The 8048-nt window shown below is 32.8% G+C and overlaps 2 pseudogenes; one reads left to right on the top strand and one right to left on the bottom strand.

Moving 5' to 3' along the window:
* The first annotated feature begins 93 nt into the window (after positions 1-93).
* Positions 94-4420, top strand: LOC134282974 (uncharacterized; annotated as a pseudogene).
* Positions 4421-4692: 272 nt separating this feature from the next.
* Positions 4693-6624, bottom strand: LOC134282973 (uncharacterized; annotated as a pseudogene).
* Positions 6625-8048: the final 1424 nt, after the last annotated feature.

Genomic DNA, 8048 nt, shown 5'->3' with positions numbered 1-8048 from the left:
AAATTACATAAAAGACAGAAGCGGTTATCAAAAACTCCACCTTCTTCCTTGAAGCAGTCGGTTGCTGAACAAATTCAAAGTTCTGTGGAGAAGATGAAGCAGTTAAATTTGAATGGTGGTGCAAAAAGATCACGACAAAAATTATTTGTTGAACCAGCCAATGATACCACAATCACAACTTTAGAACCCAGTTTTTCGAAAACTGCCTCCATCTTAAACCATGATTTGTCCACTCCGACAGCACTGGACCACATTTCCTATTGTAAATTCAAAGCTGCGAGTGTGAGGAATGAATCAAACGATGGTGCTGATGAAACTGATATACAAGATTTGATGCAAACATTTAATAAACAGAAAATGTTATCAGCTACAATCACAAAATCTATAGAAAATGTCTGTAAAGCTGGGAAAAGCATTCTTTTTTTGAAAGACCCCGGTGAGCTGAGCAAGAAGAACTGGTTCAGAGATGTTTCTTCAGAGATGAATGAAAAGTGTCCAGAACTGTTTCATATATTGTTTGCTGCTGTTGGTATGTTTTATTTTATTCGTAAGAATAATTTTTAAAAATTAATCATCAGATTTAGTAAAAAGATATGCATGTATTATATAAAAATTCTATCATTGTAAAATTGATACATATAGTTGTTTTTTTATAGGTGACAGAGTGTCTCCTGAATCAAAATTAGCCACAATATCTACAATATATGGCATGATTCTACACTGCAGAAATGTCAAAGCCTGTGCTATATAGCGCATTTACTCTGCCTTATGCATAAGATATCATGCAGACAACAAGGTAAGTATTCTGAACCTCATTTTCACTCGCATGTTATGACCCATTGTTGAATACTTAAAAAAACATTTGATGAAAATGAATTTATTTATTTAGTTAAATAGTTTTATTTAGTTGTTAGTATTCCTATATTATAAAATTTGATTGACCCTGCTACAGCTATAGTATAAGAAAGCTTCGGGGAGCAGTTAAATTATTTTATCAAGTTTGCATCAATCATGTTAAAATGTAAATGCATCAATCATGTTATGAAGTTTGCATTTATCATGTTATAAAGTTTGCTTTTATCATGTTATAAAGTTTGCTTATCATGTAGTAAAGTTTGCATTTATTATGTTATAAAGTTAGCAGTTTATCGTAATGCTGTAAAAGTGATTACCGGGTTATACTAATTCAGCCACTTTCTTTACTTCAGAAGTCTGAATTAGTTTGTTAATATTGTGAGAGTATGTTTGGGGGAATTTGACATACAGAAAAACTTACCTTTTTTCCCACAATAAACACTTTTACAGTATTTGTTTATTTGCTTGTAAATCAAAAGTATTTTATTGCTTCTGTTTTTCACTAACCTCTTTTACTGATAAATATTTTGATTTCTCAGAAGAGACATACATGGCATAGTAGTAAATTCAATTGAATAAGAGATGTGGCGCAATCAGCTGTTCCTTCCTTCAAGGGTTTGTAAACCAATAATATGATTTTATACTTCTTAAATGTAAAATAAGTAATAATAATATATGTAATAAATAAGGAGTCTTATCTGCATACAAAAAAATTTAAAACTATGTGTTCAAAAGCCAACAAAGGCACACAATGATTACATCACAAAGATAAAAAAAAATCTAATTGTATAAAAAAAATCTATTAGACTCTTCATCAATCAATCTATATCATGAAAAAGAATCACTGCAATGAGTTTACAAAAAAAAACTTATTTTGAATGTCTGCTTTTTATAATATATTTCAGATACTTGAACGCTTGCATATAATTTGGTCTCACGAAACCAAGAGAAACATTTTAAATGATTTTGGGGAATACTCAACAGAGAAAATCATTCAAGGCATTGCTGATGGAAAAGACTGAAAGCTGAATGGTGACAATTTAGATCTCTACGTTACCACTAACGATGTCCGGATGGACAATAGGAACCAAGATTACCACTTCTTTGCAACTGATTTAACTTTTGATAGAGTTAATGTTCGAGATCTTGATGACTCAAAACCAGTTGGTGATGCAGAAAACATTACATACAAAAACTTTGTACCATCACCTAATGAAATCTGCAAGCATAAGGAGTCATTGAAAGTTCTCTTGGAACGGATCTTGTGCGAGTACTTTGACCATTTCAGTTGGATGAAAACAATTATACCTGCACATATTCCCCACGATCAAAAGAATGCCATGTCCAAAAAATCTGAAGTCTTTATCTTACCTGTCTTGCTTAAGAATGAAACATCACTATCTGATTGTATTCATATCTTGAAATCCTATGAACAACAGCTGACATCATGGTATACAAAAGCTGGAAGAGGTGTGCATGTTTAATATGTTTAATATTATTGTTATAGATAATCTAGTAAGCCTTTAAAAGCTCAGATTAATCCTGTGTTTGTTAGTGATACTTTATAAAAAAAAATTCTTAAATAAGCAAAACAATCAAAAATAATTTCAAGTTAAAGATGTACAAGTAATTTTAAAGATTTTTTTTATAGGAAAACCAAGAAACACAGATCAAGACATACACAAAATCCCTGTATTATTAATTAGATTTTTTAGTGACTTGTACAGGTTGTACCTGTAATAAAAATACAGAAAATTCTCAACAGAAATGTCAGACCATATATTGTTTTAAAATATATTTCAGCATCAGATCTTGATGATATAAAGGTTCCAGTTGGTGGGGATCAATTAACGAGAGTCCGCCTACAGTCAGCAAGGCATTACGAGATGGGGCATTGACAGCAACAGACAGACTAGAACACCTAGATCCTATGATTGTGGAAATGTTTCATACATTAATGGATCTATTAGAGGTAGATAAAATTATTGCTAGTAGTTGAACATTTCTATTCATTTCAACCCCTCTTATCAAATAAAGCTCACCCCAATGTTGAAACTGGATGTTATTTTTTTCTCGTCATTTTCAGAAATTGTACAAGCGTTTTTTTAATACTGCAAGTGGTAGAGAGAAAGGAACACTCTACCACATCAAGGTGCTTATTGAAAGATCAAACGTCAATGGAAAAGTAAAGCCTCGTTTTGAAGTAAGTTTGTTACCTTCAGAATTTTGTTATAGGAACTTATTTAATTATACAATTTAAAGAACCTGTGTAATTATAATTTTAAAATTCCATTTTTATTGTTTACTTCAGGCTCATGAGGACTTCATATTAACAGTTGGCTCTGCGTACTTCTTGTCATATACACTCCACTTTTTTGGAATGAAAACCTTGACAGACGAGCCACAGCATCCATTATTATCAAAGAAAAACATGAAAATGCTGCATAATCCAAAAAAGGAGGAAATTTTTTCTCAGCTACTTGGAGAAATAGTTGACGGGTTGGTGTTGGCATTTCCCGAAAAAGTATGCACTAATATTTAAGAGAGTCTATAATTTAAATGTATACCTGAGTGTGGTTTTCGTGTTTTTGTCTTATAAACATGTCATGGTGTCATTTTCACATCAATTAATCTTGACCCTTTTTATTTTTTAACAGCCACAATTTCCATTATTAGTGGATATATTGGGAGCCTGTGTCAATGTGAACAGCACAATAAATGAAAAAGGCTTATTAAATTTCGAACTAGAAATTAACAATAAGAAATACCTATTTCGACTAACACCAGAGCAAGTTAAAAGAGGAGAGATGATAACTCTTTCGGTGTCAAATAATGAAATTCCAATAACAATTTCACAAGCGGAACCCAAAGATGAAGACACAGATGGTTTACAAAATTATGTAATGCAATTTCTCCAGTGGTATTTCATAATTTTAACATTAAAAGATGCCATCAAAGAGGGAGATTCTTGTAGAACAAACATCACTGAAATTCTGCATACCAATATTTTTCAGTCATTCAGTGTACTCCAAGTATTTGGAAGAGTGTATTGATTATATTCTAAAAACAGATAATGCCGTCCGAAAAGATGGCAATGAAAGTTCGATATGGTTCATTTGTAAATATTAGTGGACGTGGAGGTGAAAATAAAGCAGCAGATTTGCAGAAAGAGAACGAAGTTATGGTATTAAAGGAGTTAATAAGGGGGCTAGGCTCCAATAAAACTGAAAAAGCCATCGTTACAATCAAAAAGGCAGCACCAGTCATACAAGATGTTGTATGTAATTTTGATAGAATGCTTGGCCTTCGCGATAAAAAGACACATCACAAGAAATGTTCATTTCAGGACGATGTAAAATGTATTCTCAAAGAACTTCTTACTTTGAAAATTTGGGGAAAAACAAATGGAAGACAATTAGAGAACTTTCCAAAAATAGCATTGTCTCCTTTTGCTGTGGATACAATCCATTTCAAGGATGTGGTAATGAAAAAAGTACAAAGACTGAAAAGAGGAATAGTTATCCCTTCAACAGCAACTAGTGATGATGAAAGTGACACAGAATGATAATAAATATAACGGTATCAGATATAGTTATTTAGTTGTTTTCTGTTCTTTTTTTTTTTTTCATTTCCTCAATTTTCAAAGAGTATAAGCCAGAAAAGTTCAAAAGAAATTGATTTAATGTAAATGTTACCTGACAGAAATTAACACTCTGTCAGGCATCTTTTTTGAAAAAAATTCAGGGATTAAAATCTACCAGTAAAGTCCATCATGTAAATTAAGATAGATCGAGCTAATAAATTAACATGCAAATATGAAATTCAAAGTTCTTAAATCTATTGAACAAGTGTTTTACAATTTGAGCAGCAATTAAGCTTATCTCCTGAATACACAGGACTATCAAATCCAAAGTAATTTACAAGCATCAGTCTTAAACAACCTTGATTAGTACAGTATTTTCGCATATCTTCTGTCATCCCTTTTCTATTTTTTGCAATGTCACTCTGGTTGTAAAACATTGTAGCTGTGGCTGCTTGTCCTAGTCGTCCAGCTCTTCCAATTTCCTGGAGGTATTTTTCCATTGTTGTGGGGGGTCTACTGTGGATGATCCGCTCAACACTAGGAGCATTAACACCCATTCCAAGAGCAACTGTTGCGAAAACCAAACGCAGTTTAGGGTTTAGTTTAGTAAGCTCTTGAATTATAATTTTTTTTCATGGATTCTGGATAGTCCTTATGATATTGCGCAAATATTCTATTTTGAGGAATTTTTTCCCCTTCGTAGCCTATGTCCTGAAGTTTGTAGACAGTATATTGGAAAAAATACCCAAGAGCTTCAAGATTATCTACATACATAATTGTTACAGGAAAAAAGAGTCTTTTTTCTCCTAATTCAGTGACAAAAGGTTCAATCAAGTCATCAAACTTTTCAAATTTTTTTGTGTTTGGAACCCTGATTCTTGTCTCCAAAAAGATATTTGGACGGTCTACATTTTCAGAAATTACAACAGGACTTTTAAAATTCATTTGTTTTGTAAGGGTTTTAACAGATCCTGGTGTTGCTGTTGCAGTCAGTAGTAAATGCAGAGCATTTTCAAAAACACATATCAAGTCCCCAAGTTTCATAAAGGCAGGACGAAACCCTTCTCCCCTACAAAAAAAATAATAATATTAAATGAAGATAATGGATCCATACAGGATTTTTTTACTTAGTGCTTACTAACTTATAAAGTGTTCTATCTTAGTTCAGTGTCGACTATGTGGGGCCACTAGGCAATATGCCCACTTTGCACCAGCCTAGATTTATTTAAATGCCTAGGGAGGGAATCGAACCCTCGTACATAGTTGAACCACAAGAGATAAGTTTACCACTTAAAAGAGTTTAGATTGACAATACTATGCAGGAAATATGTTATGGGTCTTTTACATCTCAATTCTTACATTTGTTTAAAATTATTTATGTACCACATATGTACCAAGAAAATTTAAATAAAATAAATCTTGTATGGAACATAATTTTACAATTTACTAGCTGTGAACAATCCAAAAATTTACCATTCAGAAATCATGTGGACCTCGTCAATCACTACTGCACATACTGTATCCTCATAAACCTTCGATCTTAAGACTTTTGCGAATCTAGTTTTCATCAGTGCTTCTGGATGGGAATAAATTAGATTAAACTCCCCTGTCTGTAATTCTTGGAATGGTACATCACATTCAATAGTGCATTGTTGACTAGTACATTCATCGTCTGAATTTTCATCCTTTGTTTCCTCAAATGTAATGCCATGTGTACCTAGTATGTATAAAGTTGAGGTGTTATTTATAAAAGTTCATGCGAAAATTTTAATCAATAATTGATTTCTTTATGTGATCTGATCAGCTTGTACTGGGCAATAGATGCATTAAATTTTTCAAATCAATATTTATACTTGACATATAAACACACCTGTGATGCTCACACTACATGCTTTTATCCCTGACTTTCTCAGAGCGAGCACTTGATCCTGCATTAGAGATGTCAATGGACATACAACAATCACGGTCATTGGTTTGTCTTTCTGATGCATGCACTGGGCAAACCACGGTAAAATCTGAAAAATTACACTCTTTCCGTAACCTGTTGGCAGAACGGACATGCAGTCTTTTACTTCATACAAAGCTTTCAGCGTTTGCAGTTGTTTATCCTTCAATTCGATTTTCTTCTCGTGTAATATGGGGCAATTGTGTATTGCAAATTGTAAACATTCGTCAAAGGACGCCATTTTAAAAACTTTTATTTTGTAGCGGCAGTATTTCCTAATGATTAAACCAGCGACCGCATTACAAAAGCCCGGCGTAGCGGGATATCAAATTAGATCATACAGCCGAGGTTTGATGTAGGGTACCGTAGTCAGCCGAGGTGAGCCGAATGGAACTCATCAATTAAAAAAATATATACATGTATAATCAAACATTAAAAATAAATACAAAAATTTCTAATAAGAAATATTAAATACTTACTGATATTTCATCGTCCATTCTTCATCTATCTTTCAGTAGCCCTTCACTCGCTATTTAGCCTTGTAACGTAATTGTTTATGTAGATGGCGTTTCTGTCTGTATCTCGGTGGATCATAATTTTTGCATCCGTAGAGGCGTGTTTTCGTATATAGAATTTTTTGAGACACTACTTGTTTGTTTCTTTCTGAATATAGTTTATTATTATTTATAAAAGAAAATTTGACCTAGGGGAAAAATAATCAGTAGTTTATTTAATTAATTCAAATTATATCAATCGCATTCAATCGTTCTTTCATTTTCAGTTCTCCGTGATATACAGCGCTGTACATGTAATGTGTAACAGTAAATAAAGTGGTATATTTTAAGTCATTCTTACAAGTCATTATCGAAGGTATCTTTAAAAATATTTAAAATGCAAAGGAACCAAATTTAGCATTCAAAATGACGACCGGAATCGTATTAATTTAGATACATTTTCACTGGACAAAGCGGAACTGAACAACGGGAAGTACATAAAAAGGGAAAATGAACATGTGAGTTTTAGACGCGAAAATTTGACGTCACAATAAATTTTTCTCGATGTCAACGCTTATGTCATTAAGCCCGGTTTTGTCAGAGAGCGGTCCATATAACAGTGAACCGTGCGCGTTAAATTCTGCGCAGTCGCTATTTTTTGGAATATCACCCGTCGTCAAGCATTGTTGACTGTTGCTACGCTGGAGGGCGTGGCTTCATTATTCAGCGGGTACTAGTGTTTTTTAACAAATGTTTCTCGACCAATCAGATTCAACTAATTTACACGAAAGTATATTACAACATGTACAATTTAATGATGTATTTGTAAATTGAATAGGTGGATCATATTATTACATGCTTATGATTATTTTATAAGCCTGTTCAATAGTGAAGTGCAACAGAATGATTTACAATCTTTGACTGTTATGGTATTTGCCTTGTGTGCACTGGATTCTTACAGTGCTATGATGTGTTTGTAAATTAGATATCTGGATCATATTTTTGAACATATGTATTGGGTACAATGTCTCTTCTTGGGAAAAATTACTGTTATGACAAATCTGTTCTGAATTTATGTATTGTTAGAAATAAGCAGCAGGTAATAATATTTGCCATTAAAGGTCTGGTTGTTTATCCTACAATAAGTCATATTTTGTTGTTAAACTTGCAA

The sequence above is a fragment of the Saccostrea cucullata genome, unplaced genomic scaffold (genome assembly GCF_032062105.1).
Source record: "Saccostrea cucullata isolate Sc308-1 unplaced genomic scaffold, CSIRO_AGI_Scuc_v1 ctg17517, whole genome shotgun sequence".
NCBI classification, from domain to species: Eukaryota; Metazoa; Mollusca; class Bivalvia; order Ostreida; family Ostreidae; genus Saccostrea; species Saccostrea cuccullata.
Note: the sequence above shows the minus strand (reverse complement) of the source record. Positions and strands in the feature narration are given on the sequence as shown.